General features: G+C 44.4%; 1 non-coding gene across 1 annotated transcript; it reads right to left on the bottom strand.

The window, feature by feature from the left end:
• Positions 1–9,282: 9,282 nt before the first annotated feature.
• On the bottom strand, positions 9,283–9,354 carry trnah-gug (transfer RNA histidin (anticodon GUG)). Its single transcript has one exon. It is a non-coding gene; the product is annotated as a tRNA-His (tRNA).
• Positions 9,355–10,365: the final 1,011 nt, after the last annotated feature.

The following is a 10,365-nucleotide window of genomic DNA, read 5'->3' on the forward strand; positions in this document are numbered from 1 at the left end:
TAGTCATCCTTGGGGACTCACACACGGAACTGGTAATGTTAAAGTTCGACGAATAAAACCTGGAATGGAAGCCTGACCTCAGGAACAGACACATGCCTTTGTTATCCTTCAATCCCATTTATACATGTCACTTATACAGGGGATGCTACCATCTTTACCCAATCCTACCTACTTGTGTCTCCAGGACCTGAACGAAATAGCTGACCCTTCATCCGAGAATGACGACCCTGTGGGAAAGCAGGCCATTCGGCCCTTCCAGTCGACACCATCTCTCTGAAGAACATCCTAGCAGACCCACATTCCATAACTGTTCCGTTCCTCTTCATTTCCCATGGCTGACCCCAGTAACCTTCACACCTTCAGTCTGTGGGAGGAAACTCACACAAGCAAAGAGTGAATGTGCAAACTGCACACGGTCACACGAGACTGGGATCGAATCCATGTCTCTCGAGCAGCGAGGCAGCAGCGAATCAGGATGAACAACAAATGCTGTCCTGACCAGCGACATCCCCACCCTGTGGATATATCAAGCAGAATAAAAAACACATTCACAACATGGACAACGGGACTTACGTCTGCGTGGACATGATTTCAACCAATCGTGCATCCTGGGTAGATACAAGGACACCGATATCACAGAGAAACCAACGCAATGCGGGATTCAATTACCTGCTGAAGTGGAAACTCATCGACTCAGTCAAACTGGAGACAGACAGTTCAACAGTCCCGTGTATGGGAAGGGCTCAATGAGCAGAAGAACCTCCAGAGTAACCAGCAAGATTACATATCCCAAAAGGAGATCAACTAAACTGTCAACCCTGCTGTTAATCCCAACCAACTGCCAGTTTCATAGCGTCAAATTCATAGACTCACGCAGCATGAAAACAGGCCTTTCACTCCTACCAGCTCATACTGAACATAATGCCAAACTAAACGAGTCGCATCTGACGGCTCCTGTAATTGCTGAGGGTTAGTAATGCCCTTGTGATATTATTACTGCATTGTTAATATGAATGTCCAGATATAATTCTGTGGACACTGGTTCAAACCCTGGCATGGCAGATGCTGGAATTTTATTTAAATAAATACCTAGAGTCTAATGATGATGTTGAATCAGTAGATCTGATTCACTAATGCCTGAAAGGGAAGGAAACTGCCTTACCTATCTGGTGTCTGGCTGGTGTGTGACTCCAGATCCATAATATCGTGGTTGATTCTGAACTTCCTTCTGGGCAATAAGTAGTGTACTAGGCAAGTATGAATAGCTTTTTTTAAATCCCACTGAAACTTTCCAATTCATTTATCGATCCAAATATGCTGTAAATATTGTAAATGTACTTTCATTCATCACTGCCTCAGGAAGTGAATTGCACACATAAACCATCCTCTGTTAAAAAAAAAGCCTCTCATGTCTTATTTTAAATCCCTCTTTTCACTTTAAACATTTACCCTCTCGTCTTGAAGTCCCCCGTCCTTGGAGAAAAGACAGTTACAGTTAACTCGAGCCGAACTCTCAATAATTTATAAATTTCCATCAGGTCACCTTTCAAACTTCAGTTCTCGAGTGAAAATATTCTCAGCCTATCCAGCCTTTCGTTATAACACAAACCTTCCCCACTAGCCATACGCTGGTATACCTGTTCTAAACCTACTCCTGCTGAATAATTTCCTTGCTATTACTGGGCGACAAGAACTGGACACAGTATTCCAGAAGACGCAACACCCAATGTCCGATTCAACTTCAACATAACGTACCAACTCCTATGCTCAAAGGACTGAGCAACGAAGGCAGGATGACATTTTTTTTAACCATTCTGTCTATATATGAAGTAAACTAAAATTAATTATGTACTTGCATTCCTGGCCTCCGTGTTCCATAACACGATGCGACGCTTGATCATTAATTGTATAAGCCCTACTCTTATTTGATGTAGCAAAACGCAATATCTTCCATTTATTCAGATTGAACTTCATGTGACATTTTTCAGCCCAAAGACGCAATGGATTAAGATCCTTCTGGAATCTTAGATCACCTTCTTCACAGTCTCCTATTCTGCTGTCCTCTGCAAGCTTATGAACCATGGCTTCGATGAGTTCTATTGTTTTCTCATATAGGTCAACGATTTTTAATTATTTGTTGTGGCCATCATTTAGCAGTTTGAAAATCAGGTAACAATTAGTCATGTCGTTAACCACGAGGAAGAAAGCCATAGACTGCAGGGAGATTGGAAACAATTGGCAAGAAAATGTGCTGAAAGGAATTCAATCCAGTGAAGTGAGTGATAATGAATTTGAGGACGCACAATGAGAACAGTGTGAATACTGAGAGGTTTAAAGTAATAAAAGAGAAATTGGAGTAGACATTCACGAATGTTTGAAGGTGATTGGACAAGGGATCAAGTGGTCTCGAGGGGTTGGAGATACTTTCTGTTCTTGACCGCAGTTGGGAATATAAGAGCAGGGAAATGATGCTGAAACTTTAGCAACAGCCTATTCAAGATCAATGGACAGGGGAATCAGAATAACGGAAGTGCGTACTGCAGGTGCAGGAAATCAGAATCAAGATTAGAGTGGTGCTGAAGAAGCACAGCAGGTCAGGCAGCATCCGAGTTGCAGAAAAAAATAACCTTTCGGGCAAACGCCCTTCATCAGGAATAAAGCTGGGAGCCTCGAGGGTGGAGCGATAAATGGGAGGACTGGGTCTGGGAAGAATTTAGCTGAGAGTGCAAGAGGTGGATAGAGATGGGGTTAAAGGTGATAGATCGGAGAAGAGGGTGGAGCGGATAGGTCGAAAGGAAGATAGACAAGTGGGACAGGTCAGTAGGATGGTGCCAAGTTAGAAAGTTGGAACTCGGATAAGGTGGGCGTGGGGAGATGAGGAAACTGGTGAAGACCACGTTGATGCCCTGGGGTTGAGGGTCCCGAGGTGGAAGATCTGGCGTCTGGTGGTGAGGGAATGGCGGTGGAGAAGACCCAGGAACTGCATGTCCTTGGGAGAGTCGGGGGACGTGGTAATTGATGTTTTTGGTCATGGGGCGTTGGAGTTGAATGTTGCGGGTTCCCTGGAAATGTTCTCTGAAGCGCTCTCCGAGAATGTGTCTGTTGGCCCCAATGTAGAGGAGACCGCATCGCGAGTAACAGATGCAATAAATGACATGTGTGGAAGTGCACACGGACATTTGATGGATATGGAAGGCTCATTGGAGCCTTGGAAGGATGTGAGAGGGAAGATGTGGGTGCATGTTTTGCAATTCCTGTGGTGGCAGGGGAAGGTGCCGTGAGGGGAGGGTGGGTCATTGGAGGGCCTGGACTTGACTAGGTAGTCGTGGAGGAAAGAGTCTTTGTCAAAAGTGGATAGGGGTGGGGAGGGAAATATAAATTTCCCTGTCACTGCAGGAAGTGCAAAACCTGCACCCACATCTACCTCCTCACCTCTGTCCAAGGCTCAAATGGAGGCTTCCACATCCATCAAAGTTTCTCCTGCACTTTCACACATGCCATTTCTTGTGTACATTCCGCCCGATGCGGTCTCCTCTAAGTTGGAGAGAGGAGATGTGTTCTCACACAACACTTCAGAGAATATCTCCAGGATACCCACAAGAATTAACCCCAGTGCCCCATGGCCAAACATTTCAACTCCCCCTCCCACTCTCCCGAGGACATGCAGGTCCTGGGCCTCCTGTATCGCCACTGCCTCACGACCCGATGCCTGGAGGAAGAAAGCCTCATCATCTGCCTCGGGACCGTTCAACCCCATGGCATCAATTTGGACTTCACTCGTTGCCTCATTTCCCCTCCCCCTACCTTACCCCAGTTCCCACCTTCCAGCTCAACACTGTCCGCCTGACTTGTCCCACCTGTGCATCTTCATTCCCACCTATCCACTCCACCTACTTCTCTGACATATCATGTTCACCCCCCACCTGCATTCACCTACAGCACTCTCCGCTACCTTCTCCCCAGCCCCACCCCCTTCCCATTTATCTATCCATCCCATGTGATCCCAGTCTCATTCCTGATGAATAGCTTTTGCCTGAAACGTCCATTTTTCCTGCTCCTCAGATGCCGCCGGACCTGCTGTGCTTCTCCAACACCACTCTAATCTGAAGGGGAGTCAGTTGATTGAGAGGGTTTTCGGATATTTTCTATTGTTGACCACAGACTGTGGATGATAGCAGAACTTTAGTAACCACCAGTTTAGGGAACAGCTAAAGGACTGAGCACAAGTCTGGTCACCGCATAAATCAACATTTTTCTTAAAATTGTAAGATAAAAGATGGAAGGCTGAAGTATGCAACTTTGCCCATCAAGACCGTTTCACCAATGAGTTTCTCACTGATTCCTTTCCAAGTCAGGTTGCTATGGGCCTTGGAGGGTAACTTGAAAATGGTGGCGTTTCGTTGCATCTTCCAACCTTGTCCTTATAGTCAGTATCGCTGTTGAGCTTGGAAGGTTGTCAAAAATGCCCGAATGACTTACTCCAGTGCATCTTATAGTTGGTGCACTCTGCTGTAATTGCGCCTTAGCGGTGAAAGAAATGAATATTGCAGGTGTTGGAGAGGATCCACTCAAGTGACTGCATTGTCGTGGACTGTGCCCAGTTCCTTAAGTGTTATTGAAGTTATATCCATCTAGGCAAATGGAGAGAGTTATATTCCATGTCTCATTTGTGGCTTGCAAACGATGTAGGATTCACAGAACAATGAGTTGAGTTTATAACCAAAAAATGTCTCAAGAACATGTTATTGTTGTCAAAGTGTTTATGTAGCCAGTTTCTATAAGTTTTTTCCCCCGAAATAACAGCTCTGTGGACACTTACACGGGGTAATTTGTTTACAGTAAAGTTATTGAATGTTAATGAGATAAGATTAGATTCGCATTTGTCAGCGTGATCATTACTCTATTTCGTCCTTGTGTGGACCAATCTGATTCCAGTCGCTGTTTGATTTCAAGATCCAATTCCCGTCTGTGCTTGAAATTTCAACCGTTTCTTCGCATAAATGTCTCCACCTGCCTTAATAATATGTAAGGACGCTAAAGGGGACAGCAGAGATTAATGAACATGTTGTCAACACTGGAGAAAATGGAGCTTCGTGGAATGATTGGTTCGGCTGGGATTATTCTCCTTGAAACAAAGGAGAGGGAGGGGAGCTCTATAATCACATAATAACATTTATAAACGTTCAATATTCATGGGATCTTGATAGGGTAGTTATGGGCAGGTGGTTCACCCTTTGGTATGAGGAGAGCATCAGAGGACATGAACTCAGAATTAGATATTGCCTATTTAATTCAGAAATGAGGAGTAATTTCTTTGCTCAGGGGCCACTGGATCGGTGGAACTCCTTGCCGAAATTGTTGTTAAGGCTGCGTTGTTGGTATTTTTAAACTGTGCCTGACAGATATTTAACCAGAAAGACGATGAAGCTTTGTCGTGGCAATGCTGGAGAATGGAGTTGAGGATTATCAGATCAGCCATGAGTTCGTTGAATGGTGGAGCAGACTCGATGGGCTGAATGGCCGACTTCCATTCCTACATCATTTGGTCTAATGTCTTATTTTATTGATACCTTTAGAATTCTGAGGGGATGGAATGAAGTAATAGAAAAGGTTTCTCAAACTGATCAGACAGATCAGGAACAAAGCTCATAAGTTCATGAACAGGAAATGTGCTGTGGCCTGGACACAACAAATGGCACTGGGCACACCGCAGATGGGTATGTGCAGATGTTGTGATTGCTAAAGAAAATTGGTGGATCTAATATTGTTGCCAACTTGGTGATCACGCTGGATGATGGATCGCGGTATGATTCACACAGCAAAAGGTTGTGAAAGAATGAAAGATTCGTTTCATTGGAAAGGTTTTCTGCGTTTCCAATTCAATTGACTGTTAAAAATACTGATCAGAACTTTGTGTGGAGTGTTACATTAAAATTCACAATCCCACTGGATAAACTATTGCACCCGATCTCTCCTTATTTGTTACCCTTTCATTCGATGTAAATTCATAGAAAGTCAAGATGGAATGAAAGGAGAAAAGAAGCGTTTGCACTCCTTTTCATTATCCCAATGTAATTTACAACAGAATCAAATTGCTTTACTTCGACTTTGATGAGGTATCGATTTATTACAAATCTCCGGTGCAATGAAGGGCAAGAGCAAGATTCTCCACGTTAAATGTTGCATTCAATTTTGCTCCGAATTTATTTCAGCTTAAAGAAAATACTCATGAGAAAAACAGAAGGTTGTACTACAAAACAAGATGACAGTTTTGATGCTCAGTAACTTTGGCAGATTTCAATGGGTATCAAATGAATCCAACATCATGGCGATCGTCCTCCCATCTTTAAGGCATGGGATTAAAGCAGGAACTCGATCTCCAAGAGACGGGTCACTTCCTATTCATTATGGAATAGCTGTGTCTTGACAATAGACAAAATCTGCTCAGTTCCATTTATAATGCTTCATGTGGAATATTAATAGAAATCTTTCAAAACTATGAGTTTTCTTTTTGCTGAATCTTACTCAGCTGCAGACGTTTCCGATATTTCTTTGCATCTGAAGTCGTCCAAATTAGACATTGTTTCCTCGCACCATCTACCCCCGACACCGTCCTTTACACTTTTACCTGGCCACAGGCTGTCTCTCTCCTGGTGAAACTCGCTGCTTCTGTGTCTCTAAATGTGCCTTTCCAAATATTTTGGAAACGGATTGTCTGAATGACAAAAAATCTGCTCCCATTATGTCTTTGTCCTACATCTATGGTTTTGAAATCTTGACTTTCAGAAATTTATGAACCTGAAAGAGTGAATTTGCCACATATTTACTCTCTCCAAACCTCAAATACTCTGGAAAACTTCCATTCTGTTTTTCTTGGTTTAGTTTCGAATTTTCCAAAACACAAATAAATAAAACTCCATCCCCACTAAATGCCGTCAGCATCGTCTCCAATGTCTTAGCAGCCCAGTAAACGCTGGCAGTGTCCTCTCTGATAGAATCTCCGATTCCCTCCAATGCAGAAAGTACAGTTCAGACAATCGAGTCTGTAGGGAGACTCTGAACAGCATCTCAACCAGACCTAGCTCTCGTCTCTATCCCCGCAGGCCTCTGGCTTGTGATTTCAACTAAACCTGCTGGAATAAAACCTGGCATCGTGTGACTGCTGACCTTATTACCGCGTTACCCATGGCTAATTCACTTAACTTACTGAATTCACTCCCTGGACACATCAGCGCAATTTAACATGGCAAATTCACCTGACCTATAGAGTTAAGAGCAGTGCGAACCACTGAACAAATGTACCATCACATTGAACACTATCTGTATCATTTACACACTGGCAACTCCGCCCAATGAAAGCAAACTGCGCCCACCAACCCGAATTCAATGCATCCAAAAGCGGTTCTCCGCTGTACAACCTCAGTAGTTCTGCTGGAAATGTCTCTGCGCTCAGATCTGAATGAGTTTATTCTGTTTTCTTCCTCAGATTCCTGCTTTAAATAAACATATCAGTCAGGAACGACTCTATATAATGGTTTTCATTGCAAAACAAACACAATGTGCTGAAGTTACGTGTTTGCACTTTCACTGACACTGTCTCACCGGGAGCTGCAGTCCTTCCCCACTCTGATTCAGACAGCACAGTCCTTCCTGTGACATGTCCCATCGAGAATGGAAGGCCAGCCATTAATAACCTTCACTGGGGAACAGAGCGACAGGTTTAAAACATTTACGATGCCCCCAGCGGGGGATTGAACCCTGTGACAGGCGGGACACTAACCACGATACCGTGGAGGACAACAACATCGAAGGAGACCGTTCAGCCTGTTGTGGCCGCACTTGTCAAACACAACTGCTCAACGACTTGAATCAAGTTCCATCGTTTAGCCTATAATCTTACATGTTTTGGCATCACAAATTAACATCTCAATTTTTTTTTAAGGTGAGAATGATTTCCGCCTCTCTGACCCTTTCCGCAAATCTACTCCAACCTTTCTGCCTTTTCCCGAAATCTCTTGGCCCCAGTGTTCCATCCCTCCATCAATAACAAAGGCTTCTTTCAGTCTATCCCATCCATATCCCTCAGCATTTAGTACATCTCAGTCATGTCTTCTCCAATCTCCTCCGCTCGGCGACAAACAACCCCAGTCTGTCCAATCTCTCCTCACAACTGAAACTCTTCAACCCAGACAATATCCCAGTGAATCTCTACTGCAACGTTCCCAGTGCGATCACATCCATGCAGTACTCTGAATTGCAGAACTGCACACAGTAATCTAGCTAGGGCCGAATGAACTATGTTTTCCTGTTCTGTTACAGTATGAGGGCGTCGCTGGCTCGGCAGTATTGATTGCTATCCCTAATTGCACAGCGGGCAGTTGAGACTCAACCATATTGTAGTGAGTGTGGAGTGACATGGAGGCCCGAGCAGGTAAGAATGGCAGTTTCATTCCTTAAATGGCGTCAGATGGATTTGTTTTTTCTCAACAATTGAACATGGATATATAGGAGTTATAAGATTCGTAATTCCGGATATTTATTGAATCCCAATTCTACCACCGAGCATGGTCGGAGTCAAACCCAGGTCCCTGGTGTCTGAATTAATAGTTCAGTGTTCAGTGGTAATAGCGCTTGGCCATTGCAGAAAAGCAGTGAAACTGATCTTATCCAATTAAGTCGCTTTTCCCCGATACTGTTCTGTGCCAATTTTCTGAGCTTGACCCCCCGCAATAATATCTGGTCCACATCAGTAAAAGCTGCTACATGAGCATTGAACTCACAACAGTGGTAACCAAATGGATCAAATGGTCTGCAGGTCCCGATGGTGGGGTTGGAGCACGTTCACCCAGCAACAGTGACCCCAGCCACACAGACTGATCGGTATCAATGGGAGAGTCTGTATTAGAGTCTGCAATGCCTTAATGAAATAGGAAATGACTCCTCAAACACATGATGAAAGAGCTGCGCTCCGAAAGCTAGTGCTTCCATTAAACCTGTAAGACCAGAACCTGGTTTTGGGTAATTTTTAACTTTGTACTCCACAGTCCAACACCAGCATCTCCAAATTAATGAAATGGGTATGGGATGGAAAGTTCGGTTCGTGATCGTAGGAGGGAAGAAATCTCTGAGAACGGGTGGATTTGAATTCTGACATATGAATCACAGAGATGTGAGCGAGCAGAGCTTGAAGGAAAAAAAACAATCACCTTGGAGAAAATCAAAACTTTAAAACAACTGATTCCTTTGTGTTTCACAAAAGACTGGGACACACAGAGCTGTTACTGCCGTGACTCGGATTCGAACCGAGGTTGCTGCGGCCACAACGCAGAGTACTAACCACTATACGATCACGGCAACCCACAGACGAACACACAGAGCTCACGCAATAAGTACAATATCATAAGAAATGTTAGGCAGAGCACCAAATCCACAATATCAGTGCTTAGCGAACAGTGGCAGATATGTGGGAACTCAGAATGGGCTGACCGTTTAATATCGGTTCACCCAGTGGCTGTGGTGATTCCATCATTAATGTGTTGAAGGCTGAGATAAATAGATTTCTCCAAAACATCAAAGACTCCGGGGACATCAATGTGGACTTCAACAGTTTCCTCATTTCCCCTTCCCCCACCTCACCCCATTTCCAAACTTCCAGCTCAGCACTGTCCCCATGACTGGTCCTGACTTGTCCTACCTGCCTATCATCTATTCCACCTATCCATTCCACCCTTCCCCCCGACCTATCACCTTCATCCCCTCCCCCACTTAACTATTGTACTCTATGCTACTTTCTCCCCACCCCCTCCCTCCTCTCACTGATCTCTCCACCCTTCAGGCTCTCTGCCTGAATTCTTGATGACGAGCTTTTGCCCGAAACGTCGATTTTCCTGCTCCTCGGATGCTGCCTGAACTGCTGTGCTCTTCCAGCACCACTAATCCAGAATCTAATTTCCAGCATCTGCAGTCATTGTTTTTACCAAGCTTTTGTTGAAATGTATGCTTCAATAGCAATGCAGTTTAACATCGGTTACTTCACGAGTTTCCCCACACTAGTCAGTAACCACTGCTGTCACATAGTCCCAGTTCCCTGCCCCAGAATCAGATGAACTGAGTGGCGCAGTCGCGAATAACCAACTTGAAATCAAGATGGGAATGAGGTCGCAGAGATACTCGATGGCTCAAGAGATGCAACCGGAGAATGCAAGGTATTTCTATGATGGTTTAGAGGCGCAAGCAATTCCAAGATTGGGAGTGCTCCTGGTCAAAAGCGGGCAGAAGGGAAAATCTGTTCCCGTTTATAATAACAGCGATCTACAGTGCATCTTGCTGAGACAGCTGAGTGCCACAACTGGAGCGTGAGCAGCT

This window comes from Chiloscyllium punctatum, unplaced genomic scaffold (genome assembly GCF_047496795.1).
Source record: "Chiloscyllium punctatum isolate Juve2018m unplaced genomic scaffold, sChiPun1.3 scaffold_129, whole genome shotgun sequence".
NCBI lineage: Eukaryota > Metazoa > Chordata > Chondrichthyes > Orectolobiformes > Hemiscylliidae > Chiloscyllium > Chiloscyllium punctatum.